Source organism: Canis lupus, chromosome 36 (assembly GCF_003254725.2).
Source record: "Canis lupus dingo isolate Sandy chromosome 36, ASM325472v2, whole genome shotgun sequence".
NCBI lineage: Eukaryota > Metazoa > Chordata > Mammalia > Carnivora > Canidae > Canis > Canis lupus.
The window spans coordinates 11,095,511-11,113,557 of NC_064278.1; the positions used below are offsets into that span (position 1 = coordinate 11,095,511).

General features: G+C 41.9%; 1 protein-coding gene across 3 annotated transcripts in view; it reads right to left on the minus strand.

Annotated features, from left to right (window-relative positions):
* GALNT3 (polypeptide N-acetylgalactosaminyltransferase 3) overlaps positions 1 to 7,826 on the minus strand; it is a 43,673-nt gene extending 35,847 nt beyond the window's left edge. For 2 of the 3 annotated variants that reach the window (XR_007408623.1, XM_025470999.3), the window contains exon 1: positions 7,380 to 7,492. The gene's annotated coding sequence lies outside the window, so the exon portion shown is untranslated. Of the gene's footprint in view, positions 1 to 7,379; positions 7,493 to 7,721 lie in introns of those variants that run through there. The other variant, XM_035698438.2, reaches the window with a different exon arrangement.
* Positions 7,827 to 18,047: the final 10,221 nt, after the last annotated feature.

The following is an 18,047-nucleotide window of genomic DNA, read 5'->3' on the forward strand; positions in this document are numbered from 1 at the left end:
CAAAGAAAAATCCCAAACAATTGCTATGGAACAGGTCTAGAAACAATAGCCCAAACTGGAACAAGAGGACAGAGAGCTTCAGAAGAAACCAGTAAATCGGTGTGATTATGTGGGAAAATCATACTGAGAAGATGTGGGAGTATACAGAAATAGAAATGGATATGTGGAAAAACCAAGCAATTTTTTCTTAAATGAATTATTAACTCCATGATTAAAACAATTTTACTCAGACTCAACGATACACATTATTGCAAAGGGCAAATACTGGAAGAAACTCCTAAAAAAGGTTAAAGTTGTTTCTGGAGGCAGCAGGACTGGGGGAGATGAGAGGTGACTGGATTTAGTTGCTGTTGCCATTGTGAGCCTTTTAATAATTCTAATTTTATTTACATATAAGCAGGATAGGAGTACAGGATTTGGAATCAGACAGCTTGGATTTGAAGACTGGCTCTGACATTGCACTGGCCTCATAGATAGTGGTAAATTACTTAATTTCTCAATTTTCCTGTCTCTATAATAGGGAGAAAAATAGCATGTACCTCATTGAGTGACTTTGAAGATTAAATGTGTAATTCATATAAATTGCTTAAAATATGCCTGGCACATAAGTGCTCAATAGTAAAATCATAAATAAGGGCTAATACTTACTAGGACAACAAATATTAACTTCTGTTCCTTGATAAAAATATAAAGGTATTAATCACTAAGATCTAATTTTTAAAATATAAGCCACATATTAAAATATGCTCCTTCTGTGAGAAATCTCACAAAGTTGATACTCCCAGGTACTAAGTGGGACTTAATTTCTTGAGACTACAGTCTTCACTGTAATCCATAGTTGGGGTGGGGAGTGGGGGTGCAGGGGAAGACTGGTGAAATATACTTAGTGCTGGAAAGGGGGAGCTCAAACTGGAATCTGAAGGGTGAGCTTTGGCTAGATAGGCCAAAGGAGGAGGGAAGAGCGTTCCAGGCAGGGATGATGACACTTGAAAAGACAGAGGCAGGAGAACATGACATGCAGTGTGTGCACTACGCAGGAGCTAAATGGTGGTGCCAGGCCTTTAGGCTGAGTCAAGCAGCTTGCCTTATCCTAAGGCAATAAAGGGCTTTAAGTAGTTTTGAATGTTTTGAAAAAAAAATCCCTCTAGGTACAGCATAGGGAACTAACCAAGAAGTATTCAGATAATCAGGAGGGAGGCATTCGCAAAAATCCAGGCAAGAGATGATGGTAGTGACAGGAATGGAGAAAAGTAGATGGATTTGAAAAATATTTATGTTAAGAGGTAAAACTGACAGATGCCTTTTTTTTTTTTTTTTGGTCTAGTCTGATTATATTATTTAAGTAAAAGCTGTCCCCCTTAACTTCTCACCAATAGCAATATACTCAGTTGTAAAACATTTATAAACAGAAACTAAGATTTCAATCACAAAGTTAACTCCAGTAATAAATGGTAAAACTCAGATCTTGGAACAAAACCAGAAGGCACAAAAATAACAGAATTCAAAAGAATAAGATGGAGATAACAGCAATCTAAATTAAATAGACTAATTAAGTACATGAAACAAGTTTCCTAATTCCTCAATTTCTGTGGTTGCTGCCCATAAAAAAAAAAGACTATACTGACTGCCCAGTGTCTCCCCGTGCTATTTTCACCCCAATATTTTTACTCCACAATAGGCTTAGAGGAAAGAGAAATATTCCATGTTTTGTAAATATCTAAAAGTGATGTGTGTATACACAAGCACAAAAGCAGACTATATTAAATCATATATGTAAAGTTCATGATAGAAGTATGCATAGGACGTCGCCCCCCAGCTCAGGTGTATGTGGAGGTGTGTGTGGGTTGGGGTGGGGGGAGGTATGCAGTTTCCTAAGTGACGTAAGATCTCAACTGAGTCTTAAGAACCAGAAGAGTTCTAGAGATACAGATAAAAAGTAAGGTATCTCAGCAGTGGAAAGTAACAAAAGCACATAGGAGGAAACAATGAAATCCGTTGTTGGAACATAAAATTTTGGTTTACAGAGTAAAACCATAATTAAGCAAGGGCCAGTTTCTGTGGTACCATTTTAAGGACCATGGGTTCTATCCTGAACTACGTGAAGTTATTAAAAGACTTAAGCATAGTAGAGAGAAATACAAGTTTATATTTTTAGCTGAGGGGTTCTGCTGAGGATGGATTTGAGCTTAACACCATCTGGTGAGATATCAGGTAGCAGGTGGCTATGGCACCCCAGTTAGGAGTTCATGAGATCCTGAACTAGAACAGAAGTAGGAGAATTTGAGAGGGGGGGAAAGGGCAGAAGATATTAACAGATTCAGTCATCTAAAAGTTGTGGAGGTTAAGAGAGTAAAAAATCACCTCTGGATTTCTGCCATGACCCCTGGATAGTGGTGCAGATCCATAACCCATTCTCCAAAATACCTGGAACCAAAATGTCTTAAAATTCAGAATATTTTGAAAAATAGAATAAAGCAAAATTCAGAGTATTTTTGGATATTAGGAAGGAGATATGGTTTGCATACCCAATAAAAGAGTATGCCCCCAGCAGTGCCTGGAACAGTACCATGTAATCAAATATCATAGTATATCTGCAGCAAGACACATCCCACCAAGTGGAATAGATGATAAATAGCTGACAATGCATTTAGGTTTTGTAGAAAGTTGAGTTCAAGTTTTACTGACAAATGAGTTCCCAAAAACATTTTGGTTTTCAGAGATTTTGGAGGGGGGGTGGTTGGGGATTGTGGATAAGAAATGTTAAATGTAGTAATACCTATAAATAAAATATAGGAAGTAAAACAGGTTGTTTTTGTCTTTGACGGGGTGAAGGTTCTTATTTACCTCGTGTATAATCTCAGATAATTATGACCTCTTAAAAATGTCCGGCGGGCAATGGTATAGATGAACGAACTAGTTGGGACAGTTTGAAACTAAAACAATTACAGGGAAAATGTATACTCAGGGAAGTATTCTCCACTTAGTGCCAAAAATATGAGCCCAACTCAGAGAATGACTCAAGGAAACTTCATCTGTCAATAGCCACTAATGACCTAGAATTTAGAGTCCCACTTGTCTCTGCTTTACCACATAAATTAATGCATTTCGGTCTTTTGCCATTACTGGCATTGATTTGAATTCAATGTTGCTATTAGCAGTACATTAATTGTGTTAAAATCACCCGAATTATATAAAATGAATTATTCTGATATTAACTAGATGCATAATTGAGTGACTGAAAATATGTCCTTCTCAATCAGATTTTCTAACCATAAAAGATCTGTCATAACAAATACATTTTTTCGACACTTTATGAACCAGAGAACTGAATATGTTCTGAAGATGATTTCGGCCTAGATCATTTCCAAAATATTAAATATACTACTTTTCTTTTGGAGGAAAATTCCTTCTATCAGGAGTTAAAATTAAAAGCTTCTATGGAAAGTTTAGTCATCCTATCAGAATTTCCAAGCCTGTATCCCTACAGGTCACTTAGGAACCTAATCCAATCTCTCAATCTCCCAATCTAGTCATTTTAGGGGTTAGAGGTCTGATTCCTAGAGTTTGTCTCTTATAACTGTTTCGTAGTAAACAAACAAACAAAAATTAACAGACTACAAACCAAGAATAAACTGGATGTTTACTCTAACAGTTTTTTTTAACACTCCATCTAGCACTATTAATATGCCATAAAATTTAGAATTTAGAATAGAGCTGAAGATAATTATTTTTCTCTTACAAACTTGACAATTGTTACCATCAATATCCCTTCAGGAAAACCCTTCCAGTTTTTCCTGTCCCCAAAACATACTACAGTATATTTTCAGTATACATTTAAAATACAATAATGTACAGTGAGGTTTCACTGTACATTCCTATGTTTGATAAATTTAGTCTAACACCAACTCCTAGAGTCTCAAGCCCCCCAAGAAACGTTTAATGAGGATTACAATATAATTATATATTTTTAAAAATGTACAGCTTGCTTTTCTTTCTTTCAAGTATGTGTGTGTGTGTATGACACAGCACACCAAGAGAAAAATCAGCCTTCAAAATGCACATTCAATAGGATGCCATTATTTGCATTATAGGTTCCAGCCCATTTGTGGTCATAGAAAAATCAATCCAGTGTGACGAGACCAGTATTTTTTAAATAATAGAGAAAATCCACATTGTGAGGTTAAATATTGTTTTGTGAGCCTTGTTTCATATATATATATATATATATATATATACACACACACACACACACACATAGAGTGTACTGCATTGAAGGTTAGAATATATTTCTTATTGAAGACTACAGTCCAAAGAGAAGTTTTAAAAATACTAATGTTGAAGAACTGTGCTCTCCAGCCAAAAATCTTGAGTGTTGCCAATGGAGGAATGACCCTGGGCTGCTGCCTCATAAAATATATTTTAGGCCAATACAATAAAAGATCAGAAGACTAAATTATATTGTCCGTGTTGACTCAAAAAACTAACTGTGGCTCTGAAATACCAAGAATGGATTAAACATCTCAATCCACATGGCATCTTCAATACACATGTGATCTACAATAAGAGAAGAATGACATTCTCACTCATTTTCCCTGGAGTCAGGCATCATCTGGACAAATAGAAATTAGGGCAAATCAGAGCTGGACAAAGAACAACAGACTATTTTGTACTCACAAAGGCCTTACACACTCTATGAAAGACAAAAAGATAAACATCTTATGATAAGTGGGATTAAGGGTGGTGAGATAACATGAGCCTTGAGTCAAGTCTCTGGAAATAATAATGCCATGTCTACCACTAACTTGCTGGGTGAACTGAAGTTAGAATACCTCTCTCAGCTTTGGTTTAATCACAAACTGTATGGACTGACTGAATATCCAAAGTGAGAAAGAAATCCTGATGATGCTAGGGTAAGAGAAGATTCTTGATTTAAGGCCTCATTACCTTAATCTAGGAAAGTTTTTTTTTTTTTTTTTCATTTTACAAATAGTTTAACTGAGGCACACTGTTACACTAGCTAATGCAAACATGTTACATTTCTCCTTTAAGAGTAAAGGTAGTCTAATATCTGGCTCAATAATCAATGGAAGTTTAATACTCTAGATTTGAGGTGCAACATCTACATCTAATTTTTAAAATAGTATTTAACATATGTTCTTTCTCTGTATGGAGAGAAGATTAGGAGGGCCAGCCAGGGCCTTTGGACAAAAGCAGAAGCCACTGCTTGAAAATATCATAATTATATCCTGTTTGTGTGGTTGACTTTTTACCTTTAACTGCACGTTAAAAAAACTAACTAAAAGAGAGAGAGGGACGTCTGGGCGCTTAGCGTTTGAGCGTCTGCCTTTGGCTCAGGGTGTGATCCTGGGATCTGGGATCAGGTCCCACATTGGGCTCCTTGTATGGAGCCTGCTTCTCCCTCTGCCTGTGTCTCTGCCTCTCTCTTTCTCTCTGTGTCTCTCATGAATAAATAAAATCTTTTAAAAAAATAAAATAAAATACGAGAGAGAGAGAGGCAAACCATAAGAGACTCCTAACTATGGGAAATAAATTGAGGATTGCTAGTGGGTGGGGGGGATGGGGTAACGTGTGATGGGCATTAAGGAGAACACTTGATGGAATAAGCACTGGATGGTATACACAACTGATGAATCACTGAACTCTATCTCTGAAACTAAATAATACAACATATGTTAAATAAATTGAATTTAAATTTAAAATTTAATAAAAACAACAACAATGAACTATAGGAATTGCCAAGGCATTTTGTTAAGAGTGCAATTTAAAATATATTTTTAAAAACCAGCAAAGATAGAAGTAAGCAAATGCAGACACTGGAATTGCCATTTATTATTAGAAACCTCTGTAAAAATGCTATAGTTAAAGCAATATAAAAAGAAAGATGCTTGGTACAAATAAACTGTTCAGAATGCTCAACATGTATGATAGACTTCAGATATTAAAAGTAAAAGTTAAATTTAAAGAATTCTAATTGTAGGGTATGACTTAAGCCTCATGTCTTTTAGCCACAGACTCAAAGAAAATGTATACAGCAAAAGGGGCAACAGCGTTCCTCACAACCAGAAAATGCAGCAACTTTCTTATTTTTTAACAATGGATTTTTGAATCTAATTGTCTTCATTGTATAACTTTCATAGCACATTATGCTGGCTTAATAACACTTTCTAAAAATCAGAAGAATCGTTAACTCCATGGGGTTCTAAAAACAGCAACAGCTCTCTGATGAGTTTGAAGCCAAGTGTCTCTGAGGAGTCACGGGAGAAGGAAATAAAAGAGGAAGGTAAGCACCGTTTTCACCCTCAAGTCTTAAGCTTCAGAAAAGCCTAATTAGGCCGGGAAAGGAATTTGGGCCTGGCACACCCAGGTTCAGTGGTGGCAGGATCCTGAAACAAAGTTTCTCTGGACCTTTGCGTCCTATGCGCCGGCAACGCAGCCCGCGACACCCGGTCCCTAAGTCAACAGGTCCTCACGGAGGCGGCGCGGCGGGTGAGCGGCAGCTGCAGCCTCCATCAGGCCCGCGGGGCTGCCCTGGCTTAGGGAGCGCACCCGGAAAAGTGAGGCCCGGGGGGGGGGGGGGGGGAGACGGGGAGGGAGGGAGGGAGGGAGGTCCGCGTCCCGACCGCAGGGCGCTTTCCAAACCACTCGGAAACCATTTAAAGGGCTCGGCGGCGGGCGGCTTCCAGCCCAGGACTGTCTGGGGTCCGGCTGGGAAAGCTGCCTGGCAAAGCCCTGCCCTTTCCCGTCGCGGGCCTGTCCCCCCGCCCGCACCCCACTCCACCACCACCCGGCACCGGGGCGGGAGCAGCCCGGCCACCTGCTGGCCCCCGTGGAAACGCGGCCGTCCGGCGCCTGGCCCAGCCCCCCGGCACCCCCCAGTCCCCCCGGTCCCCCACACCCCCGAGCCCCTCCAGCCCTCGACGCCCCCCAGTCCCCCAGCTCCCCCAGTCTCCCACGCCCCCCAGTCGCCCAGCGCCCCCTGTCCTCCAGCCCTCCAGTCCCCCACGGCCCCCAGTCTCCTAGCCCCCCAACCTCCAGTCCCCCAGCTCCCCAGCCCTCCAGCCCCCCACGCCCCCAGTCGCCCAGCCCCCCAACCTCCAGCTGCCCAGCCCTCCAGCCCTCCAGCCCCCCTCAGCCCCCCAGCCCCCCAGCCCCCACGCTCCCAGGGGCCAGCTGCGGGCCACCAGGGCTTGGACCCCGGCCGCTCCCGGGAGCCAGGGCTCCCCCCCCCCCCGGAGCGCCACCTGCCCCGGCTCGGCGGAGGGGCAACCGAAACCCCGCTCTCGAGACCCCCTCCAACCGGCCTCGGCCCGCCCGCCGCCCCGACGCCGCCCCGGGCCCGCCGGGACCCGCCCGCTCACCTGGCGGCAGCGCTCGGCCGGCGGGAGGCAGCGGCCGGCGGGGCGCGGGGCGCGGGGCGCGGGGCGGGGCGGGGCGGGCGGGCGCCAGGTGCAGGTGGGCGGCCGCGCCCCCGGCGGGTTGCCGTCCTACGGTCGCCGCTCGCCCGCTCCGCCGCCGCCGCCGCCGCCTTCCCGCTGGGCCGCCCGCGCTGCCGGGAGAGGCCGAGGCGAGGCTGCGCTTCCTCGGCGGGTCTCCCAGGTGAGCTCCCCGCGGCGACGTCGGCAGGGCCGAGGGCCCCGTCCCGCGCCTGCGCGCCAGCCGCCCGCCCCGCCCCGCCCCGCCCCGCCCCGCCGCTGCCCTACCTGAGCGCCCAGGTGAGGCCGCCCGGCGCGCGGCGCGGAAGCCGTCCGGGCGGAGCGCGGCCGCCACCGCCGCCTGCCGGGCGCACGCCTCGCCGGCCTCCCCGGGCGGGGGCACCTGGGCGCCGGCGGCCGAGGCGAGCTCGGGCTCACGCTCCCCGGCCCGCCCGTGCGGTCCGCGCGAGGGCGGGGCTGCGCCGCCCGGAGCCCGGGGCGCCCGGGGCCCCCGAGGAGCCGCTCATGTCGGGGCCGCGCGCTCCCTCGGGGGGGGGGGGGGCTCGCCCGCGGGTCAGGCCCCGCGCCGTTGGCCGCGCTTCCTCCCCGGGCCCGGCCCAGATTTCATCACTTGACTCGGTGGTTTCCGCCGGTGCGAGCGCCCGCTCTGCCGGGGGCGCCTCACGTCCGAAGGAGGCGCCGCCCCCTCCCGGGAGCCCGCGGCGCCGCGCGGAGCCCTGGAACCGGCCCGAGCGCCACGCGGGGGAGGCGATGGGCCGCGGGGCCGCTGTCCTCGCTGGCGCGCGCGCTCGCGTCCAGAGCGGTTCCCCTGCTGCGGGGGGGCCGCACCGCCGGCGTCTGCGGGGAGGGGCTGCAGAGCCCGGGGCGACACACGGGGGCCTGCCACTGTGCCTCAACACAGAACTTGTTTTTAAAAACAGCATTTCTCTCCCCCCCCCCCACCCCATGATGGTTGCAACTTTGTTTGAGCCTTCCTGCGGCTGTTGGGAGACGCACGGACACCCCCAAAAGCAGGACCTAAGAAAAATGCCCTTCCTATAAACTCGTTCACTATTTTGGCCGGATCTTCAGTGTACACAGGAATATAAATAGAAAAGCAGCCGAGAACGTTTCAGTAGTATGCTTAATGACACGGTGGCAGGTTTTTCTGTAAAGTGTAACTGTGGTCTTCCTCCTGCATTTTGACACATACACTTAGGGTTTTCCTCTTATTGGTGTGTTAGTGTTATGTGTGACCTAAAATTAAAATCTAGAAATACTGGTTAGTATGATGTCAATAGGTGTAACTTTAGGACTTGGCTAGTCTGAAATTGGTTTTAGCCTCTACAGTACTTTTTTTCTTTTTTAAAGATTTTATTCATTTATTTGAGAGAGCGAGAGAGAGCACAAGTGGAGGGGAGGGGCAGAGAGAGAGACAGACAGACAGACTTGTGCTGAGCAGGGATCCTGATGCAGTGCTCTATCTGGGACCCTGAGATCATGACCTGAGCCAAAGTCAACCACTTAACTTACTGAGCCACCCAGGTGTGCCCCATTCACAGGCCTATTTCATACCACACCTATTTAAAACTTTGGTTAGTTGTTTGCATCATAATTGTTTTCCAAGCATCAAGGAAACTTTTTGTGTTTGAGACATTTTAATATCATTACCTACAAGCAATGTTTAACCTTTCCCTCTCCCTCCACAAAAAAAGTTCAGGAGCTACTTATATGTACGACCAGACTGACTTGATAATCTTTGTCCTTAGGTCCAGAGCTGAAAATATCACCTACCAAAATCCACCCCCACCCGTTCTTTTTGAGGTTCTGCAACTTCCTTTGTTGTTTGCCTCTAGATGAAGATTAGAGTCTCAGTCTTTGGGAAATTGGAGAGAAATCCTAAATGTATAACCTCAGAGACTATCCCTGGTCTTGCATCACCCATCACTGAATGAAGCAGGAACCAAAGACTGTCAGAGTTTTGAGGTACCACCAGACAAAGAACAACAATTTTCTCTGACAAGAGCCGACCGAACAAATGGATATAGAATAGCAATTTGAAATCCAAGGACTGAGATTCATTGACATCAAGACAAGTAAAGTCAAATAATAACTAGAGAAAGAAGCTAGGGCAGACCTACAAAAAGAGAGAGCAAGAAAATGGGACCAAAATGCTGCATGAGAGGTGAAAAAAAGAACAGAGCAAATATAAAAATCAGAAGTTACTAAAAATTGACTGCCAGTTTTACAATAGAAACAGATAATTTAAACAAGGAAAGCAGTATTTTTGGGTTTGGCATACCTACCAGCATTACATGTACTATTTCATTTCATTTTGAAAGCAAAGTCTTAAAATTAATGAAAGTTTTTTTACTTAATAATAAAATTAAAATGCCGCAGGCCCAGAAGAAAAGTGTTATGTTGCAATGTTTAATGCTCTAAATCCAATGAGATAAAGTATCATCTTATTCAAGATTATAAAATAAAGCATTTGCGTTATAAAGGAGAAGTTAGTATTTGTTTATAAAATAAAACCCAGGAGACTTAGTGTAGACATGCTTCTCAGAAACAAGCTTATTTTTAATACTGCATGTTTGACATGTAATGGCAGTTAAAATAGAAAATTAAGATTTCACACAGGAAAGAAGAAACATATCTATCTACACATGGAGAAAGAAAGAGAGAGAGGGGGAGAGGGAAGTAGCCATAAAATGCTTATTTATGTAGATTTAAAATAATATTCACTGCTTAATAAGTTTTGTTAGCATTTTAATTAATGCCAAGACCAGCATCGAACCCTTAGTAGGTACTGAGTAAATATTTGTTAAGGTAATAAATTGATTAATTAAATATCATGAAAAAACCATTATGCATAATGTCTTATGCCAAATACAAATCCAAAGAATGGTTTAACCAAGCAGTACGGAGAAAGGATCTAAAGCAAGTAAGAGTAATAGAATTTGAAAGACAAGCGTCTAATAACAATCACTATCAGTTATCAGGTACTGATGTTTCAAAATGTACTATGCGAAGCACCAAGTTACTTTACTTTTGGGCTTAAATTTCCTCTTCCTCAAAATAAAATACTGGTACAAGGTGATCACCAAGTTCCTTTACACACTGACTCATATGAATTCCACGATAAGATAATGGTCATGCAAAAAAAAAAAAAATCCTCTGGATATAGGAATAACAACTAATGGAAAACAAAGACGAAGGAATGGGAATTACTTAACAGAGGTAGAAATTTTAGTTCATAAAATTATAATATATAACTAGTAAAATTATTCAGATTCATTAAGTTTAATTTGAAATGTCTTTTGTTTGTTAATTGTTTAAATTGTTGATGACCCAGGGCTTAGCAACTTTAGCTTGAAACCTACTGCCTGCCTGGTTTAGCCTTTAAAAACAATTCTTATGTGGAAACTGGAGTCTCCAGTCAGATCTCAAAGTCAATTTGAGAGTCTTGGCTCCAAGACTAAACAGATTGAAATGATTTCTACTAAAAGAATTGAAAGGCTATTGATTTAAAAGGAGAGTAGTGCTGGTATCATAGTGAAGAGCCACAAATATGTGGGTATTTTTTTATAACGATTCAGCATAATTCTACATTGTGTTTAAAATATTATGAGTTAAACCAGTGAAAACATGAATAGATTATTTTTAGTATGAACTTTTTTAGACAGTGTCTTGTGTGAAGATTGCTTATGAGGGTTTCCCCCTCCTAAGAATATCAACGGAACAACCATCTGGTACTTTCAAAGAGGTACAGATTTCTATGAGGGCGCTTACTGACAAAATGCAACAGAACAATGTCTTGTTAATCTTGTATCTTTAATGCTTGGCGCATAGTAGGTGCTCAATAAATATTTGATGGAATGGATTGAGCGCAGAGTTTCAAGCTTTTAAGCATTAGCATAAGAGCAAAAAGAAATACCATGCTGAGTCAGGCTAATATTCAATCCAGCTAGCTCTAAATTCTTACTGTGGCATCAAAGGATTTTTTCTGGGAAAAGATAGTGATCGTCCTGCATGACGTTGACCCCAGATATATACTCCAGGTGTCCCTGACTCACTCTTTCCTAAATGGATATTTTTCTGTAAAATGACTTTTTAAATCGTAAGTCAATTCATATTTATTTTAGAAAAATCAAGACAAATAAAAGGAATCAGTTGGAAACACCCCAAATTCCTCCCATGTAGATGAATCAGTGCTAACTACCAGACCCGTTTCTACTGTTTATCTCTCCAGATACTTTTGAAAAACTAGGGAGAGTGGAATGGAAGATACCGAGGGAGACAGAAACATGTTTTTAAAATAAAAACTAGGTCATATTGGGATCTTGTTTGTAGCCAGAGTTTTCTACCTAACCAATCTTCCCATGTCAATGAATTCGTTGTTTACAGCATTGTTTTTAATTATTGCGTGGTTTCTTTTTTGTATGAATGAATTTAACCAGTTACTTAATGGACAATGAAGATTGTTTTCAAATTTTGCTGTTGGAAAACAGTGCGGTGGTGCTCACATTCTTTAGTGCTCACTATCTTCATCTCTTGAAAGATTTATAATACTTTTCTTCTGACTTTATTAAGCCACTTTGTATCAGCCACCCAAGATCCTAAACAATGATGATATTAGGGGAATCACAGCAGAAAGGCAAATCATCAAAATATATTAATGATTTAGCACTTCCTATTTGTAAAAATATTAATCCTAGTTACCAAAACTTTATGTAAAGCATGCTTATTGTAATTAAAAACTTATTGGAAGGACACCTGACTGGTTTAGTCATAAGAGCATGAGACTCTTGATCTTGGGTGGTGACTTTGAGCTCCACGTAGGACATTGAGATTACTTAAATAAATATTTAAAAAAAAACGTCATCATTTTAGAAATGGGGAAGTAGAGTGTGCCCTTAACATGGAAAAGTCAGCTCCCTTACCTTCTCCTGATGATAGCATACTCAGCTTCCCATCTCTGAAAAATCTGTGTGTCTCTCTTAACTTCTCCTAATTCCCTCCTGCCCAGTTGAAGGCCCTAGTCTCTTATGGAACTCCTAGGTCAGCCCAAATCACCTTGGTGTTTCTTCATTCCAGTGCCGTGGCATAAAGTAAACTTTCCTCTTCCCTTGGTCCTTGCCTTCTCCTTAATCCAATATCAGGAAGGGGGAATTGTGAAGAGACACTACCTGAGCATGATATCATTTGTTGCCAAACAAGTTATGATAATTTGTTAAATAATTTAAGTCACATTATTCTTTTAGCATAATAGCTCTAAGGTATCAGACCAAAAGAGAGAGCATTGTTGTGACTGAAAGAGAGAAGTATTGATTTTTAATGCATATTACAAAGGGAATTTTGAAAGAAATTATATTTTTTCAGTGTCTTTGATTTTTTTAAGATGTATTTATTTATTTTAGTGAGAGAGAGAGAGAGCAGGGGAAGGGGCAGAGGGAGAGGGAGAGAATCTCAAGCAGACCCCCCGCTGAGTTTGGAGCCTGATGCCAGGCTTGATTTCACAACCCTGTGATCATGCCCTGAGCTGAAATCAAGAGCTGGATGCTCAACCAACTAAGCCATCCAGGCACCCCTTTGTGTCTTTGATTTTTAATTTATTAACAGAAAAGTAATTTGCTGCCCAAGATAATATCTTATCACCATACCTGCTTCTCTACATCTTTAAAAATTTGAGAGAGAAAGAGAGAGCATGCACATGCTCTGTGAGTGAGTGAGGGGAGGGGCAGAGAGAGAGGGAGAGAATCTCCAGCAGATTCCCCTCTGACTGTGGAGCCAGACCTGGGGCTTGATCCTACCCCTTGAGATCATGACCTGAGCCGAAGTCAAGAGTCCATTGCTGGGATCCCTGGGTGGCGCAGCGGTTTGGCGCCTGCCTTTGGCCCGGGGCACGATCCTGGAGACCCAGGATCGAATCCCACGTCGGGCTCCCGGTGCATGGAGCCTGCTTCTCCCTCTGCCTGTGTCTCTGCCTCTCTGTCTCTCTCTGTGTGACTATCATGAATAAATAAATAAAATCTTTAAAAAAAAAAGAGTCCATTGCTTAACCAGTTGAGCGATTCAGGTGCCTCCCTCCTCTACATCTAATCACAAAATCAAAATGTACTTGTTCTCCACTTCCAGGATTTTCAGCAGACTCTAAGACCACAGTGTACTCCTCACTTCTGCAAAGCTTCAGGAATGGGGGTTTCTGACGTGCAACTGACATTTGGGGCTTCACACAAAAAAAATCACTGCTGGGAGATAAAAATCACTACTAGGGAAGGAAGTTTGTTTATTTCAATTGAAGCAGTTGGTGAATAACAGAAAAAAGGGAGTGAGAATGGAGATATTATAGAAAGAGGTTAAATGGCTTAGAAATGACAGGGAAGGAGAAGAGTAGAGGAGAGAGGAATCACCCATGTGGGACATCCTCTCAAGGCTTAAGGAGAATCTTTGGGGACACACCCCCCTAGGGCCCGGTAATGTGGCTTCACTCCTGAGAGTGAATAGGGAGGGAGAGGAGGTAGATCAGGAATAACATCCAGTTTCTTTCCCTCTCCCCTTTCCCCCCCACTGCAAATTGTACATCTTTGGAATAATTAGTTAAACTCTGTAGTAAAGATGTTAGCCTTCATCAACATACAGTGTACGTTTGATTCACAGTGAGATGATATCCAGCAGGACCTCTTCTAGCCTACAGAGTATTCTGTGTGAATTAGAAAATGCCATCCAGAGGGGAGGGGAGGGGAAAAAAAAAAAAAAAGAAAATGCCATCCATGAGCAGAGAGGGTCCATGGCTTGGCAAGTGGATGACCCCCTCCCTCAAAGTAGATGCAAATCTACTCCAGGGCATCCAATGGGCTGAACGGAAGGAACCCAGGCTGCATTTCAACCCTACTTGCCCTTTGGTGGGATGCTTTTACGCATATAAAATCCGGTGTCCAATCAAGTGGAATCCATTTCCTCACCCTTTGTATCTGAAGTGTCTGTTCCACTTGCATTGACCAATAGAATACAGTAGAAGTGATGTTATGTCACTTCCAGTGCTATGCTTTAAGTGATTTTTTACCCTCTGCTTCTGTTCTCCTGGAATGTTGCGATACTATAAAGAAGCCTGTAGTGAAAGACCTTGTAGAGAGAGAGGCCCAGCTGTCCCAGATGTTCAGCTGAGTTCAGACCCCAGGCAACCCCCAGCTAAATGCAACTTTGTGACTGATCCCAGGCAAATACAGCAGAAGGACCACCCAGTCAACCCACAAAGCCATGAGAAATAATTCGTTGTTGTTTTAAGCCACTAAGTTAAGGGGAATTTTTAAAAATTTAACTATTTCATCTAAACTTGGTGTCTCAACAAGAACAAAAACATAAGCACCTTTTACATTTGTGCACCCTCTGTACTCTCCAGAGGATGGTTTTGAGATGCAAAAGTTTGGATTTACTAGAATTTTGAAAGCTTAAGCCTTGAATAAACACAAAATATGTGCTATAAACCATATATTTTAAAAAGTATGTGCTCAGTCTGAAGCAGCTTTCTGTCTCCACCCCAAACCTTGATAAAATTTGTGCAGAATGGGGAAAGAGAAGAGATTTAGGGGGGTTGGAGATAAGGGGCGTTGGCTGCATGCCTGAGCAGAAGCCCTGGAACCTCACCATTCAGGAATGCCATATTGCATAACTACTCGGGCCACCATTCACAGAAGAAGATGTGCAGGAATGCAAACTTGACCCTAAAATGCAGGCTGTGAGGGGACTCTGAGAGCAAAAAAGAAGCTACTCTGGAGGATAGTAAGACCTCAGGGTTATGTCTTGCCCAAAGTTGAAGAATGATAAAAACAGAAAACATTTCTAAATGGGGTACTGGACAGCTCCAAGGCTCTTGTACCCCAGGAAGATTCAGAGAGCCCCGGAAATGTTTACCAATGTAGGATAGAATGATCTAGATCTGGATGTCTTTGTAAATTAAATTATATTGGAAGACAGGCGTACCCATTCCTTTACCTATTGTCTGTGGCTACTTTGATGCTACCAAGGCATAGTCGAGTGGTTGTGGCAGAAACTGCATGGTCTGTAAAGCCCAAGTTATTTACTGCCTGGCCCTTTATGGAAAAAAAAAAATTGCCAATCCTTGCTTCAGATGAAGCACAGAGAGCTAGGAAAACCTAAATTTTGTACAATAACCCATAATAAAAATGAAACGTTAGCCATAACTAAAAGGTGCATTGGGACCAAGATGTAGCATCAACAGATGACAGCCTGGATACCTGTGATGGCCTAATGCCAGTTGTCTCACACAAATACATTTCCTGACTCCCATTCCATACCTTGGGACATCCTAGGAAGGACCTATGGAATGCAGTTGTGTTCCTCATGAAACAGGATAAATCTCAGCGTTACTAATAGGTCATTACCATGGGGTGTTCTAGGGATTTGAAGGAGAAATTAAACTTGAATATAGACATCAAAAAATAATTCTACATTGAGTATCTTATATATCTGATTCTATCTTCGGAAACTAGCACCCACTCCAAAGGCCTTCCGTAGTAGTGAGCACAGGATTGGTGCAAAAGAAATCTATGTCAAATGGTCAGCCTCAGGGGGATTTCCTTGGTCGCTTACCTTACAAAACTGCATGATTGCATCATTGCCTTTTTGTGTAGGAAGTATGTAGTCACAACTTATGTCTTATCTAAGCTTTCTCTGATAATGATGATGCACATTCCTTTTTAGTTCCATTCTTCCCTCCATTGTGAATTTTTTGTTTTGGGTGTTTTTGTTTGTTTTGGTGGGTGGTGGTGGTGGTGGTTGTGGTTTTAATTCCTTGCAACAACCATTCTCTTGTTCCAAACCTCCAAAGTGAAAGAGAATGGTGGTTGGGAAACATATGAAGTGAGTGGGAGGAGACGGCGGGGTAAGGGTCTTGAGGTCTGTGGTTTATGTAACAAAGAACACTGGTAAGAGCTTTGGATGAAAAGGAAGTTGCTTATAATCTGTTGAGATGACTTTATGTTCTTGTACTGAGAAAATTTGCTTCCTGCTTTGAGCTGGGATGTGAGGCAGGGAGAACATTTACTAAGTACTCACTTTGGCCCAGCAATTCTTCCTACATTATCTCATTTAGTCTCCACAAAACCCCTGTACAATCTCTCAGGGCAAGAGACCTCAAGAGGAGCTTAATCGAAGACAGAGTTAATAGAGTTGGGCTGTGAAAACAGGTCTATCAGACCCAAAATCCATGCTCTGACAAGCACATCATGTCATAAAAGCTATAAGATTATTTTCCCTGATTCCAAGGATGAATGATTTGTATCATCAGCTTGTCTTTAAGGCATTCATTGATAATTTCTATTTTCACAGTTTCTATTTTATTTGTAAATAACATATGGAAGAGTTAAGCAATATATGTTTTTTCCACATGTAAATCTTACAATATCTTCAAATGTATTAAATCCAAAGTGGTTAATTTTGTTTCATATAGAGATTCTTTTAAATATAAGATGCTGCAAAACAATGTCATACCAAAAAAGCAAACACAGTGATTTCTGTAATCAAAACATCGAGGATCCCAGGCATCTCTAGATCACACAGGAGGATAAAAGAGGGCCCAAAGCTATCTTAATACAGTCTTCCATTTTAGCAATAAATACAAGAGTTGTTCATTTGGGCACTTTAAGTATAATAAAAATTCCCCCCAAAGTTAAAATTCTGGTATAATTATAATAACTGGTAATGTTATATTTAAAAACAAAATCCCCCAAAGTAATACTTTGTACTATTTAATAGTAAAATTTTGGCCATCTAGTTATAACTAGAAAACTGTAAATAAAATATTTCCAAACTGGTATTTTGACATAAAAATATGAGTCTCTCCTACTTTTAAGTAATCTACAGCTTCAGTTGAAAGTGAAACGCTTGTGAAGAGTTTTGGACCAATAATTCTTAATTAAATCCAATCTCTTGACAGAAGCAAAAATGTGAATTGAGAAGATACAATAAAATTCGCTAATGTAAAAAATGGAATTGTGAGTTTTGTAATTTAATTGTATTAGAGCCCATACAAACACAATAATGTGTGGAATTGCAGCATGTGCGCTGAAATCATTCTAGAGGCATATAATATAAAGCTATTCAGTGACAAAGTAGACTAAAATAAGAATCATCATGCATAAATATGTTTTACAACATCTCAATGAAATAGCTTTCAAAATAACTCTTATTTCTAAATATTGTCAAACATGAAAGACCTAAGAGAGACCATCAATTAGTTTTATGGAATTTGACCTTTGGTAGTATCACAGGCCATAATGAACTGGACTAACTAGTTTTGCCGTTTTTTTTTTGTTGTTGTTGTTGTTTTTTTAAGCAGCAATTAAATCTTACAAAAATCAGGAAATAATGTCCCAGACCACATACAAGTAGATGAGTTATAAAGGACTGAAAATTATATTTTCAAAATATTTTTCTTAAATATAATAATGGCAATGGTTGTGTTGCGGTTTTTGCTTTTTATTGTTTTTACCAACTAGTGAGCAGTGTCAAAAGAGTGTTTATTAAATACATATAATATATACAGAATGATGAGGCAACAAGCAACCGTGTACCTACCACTTACTTAAAAAG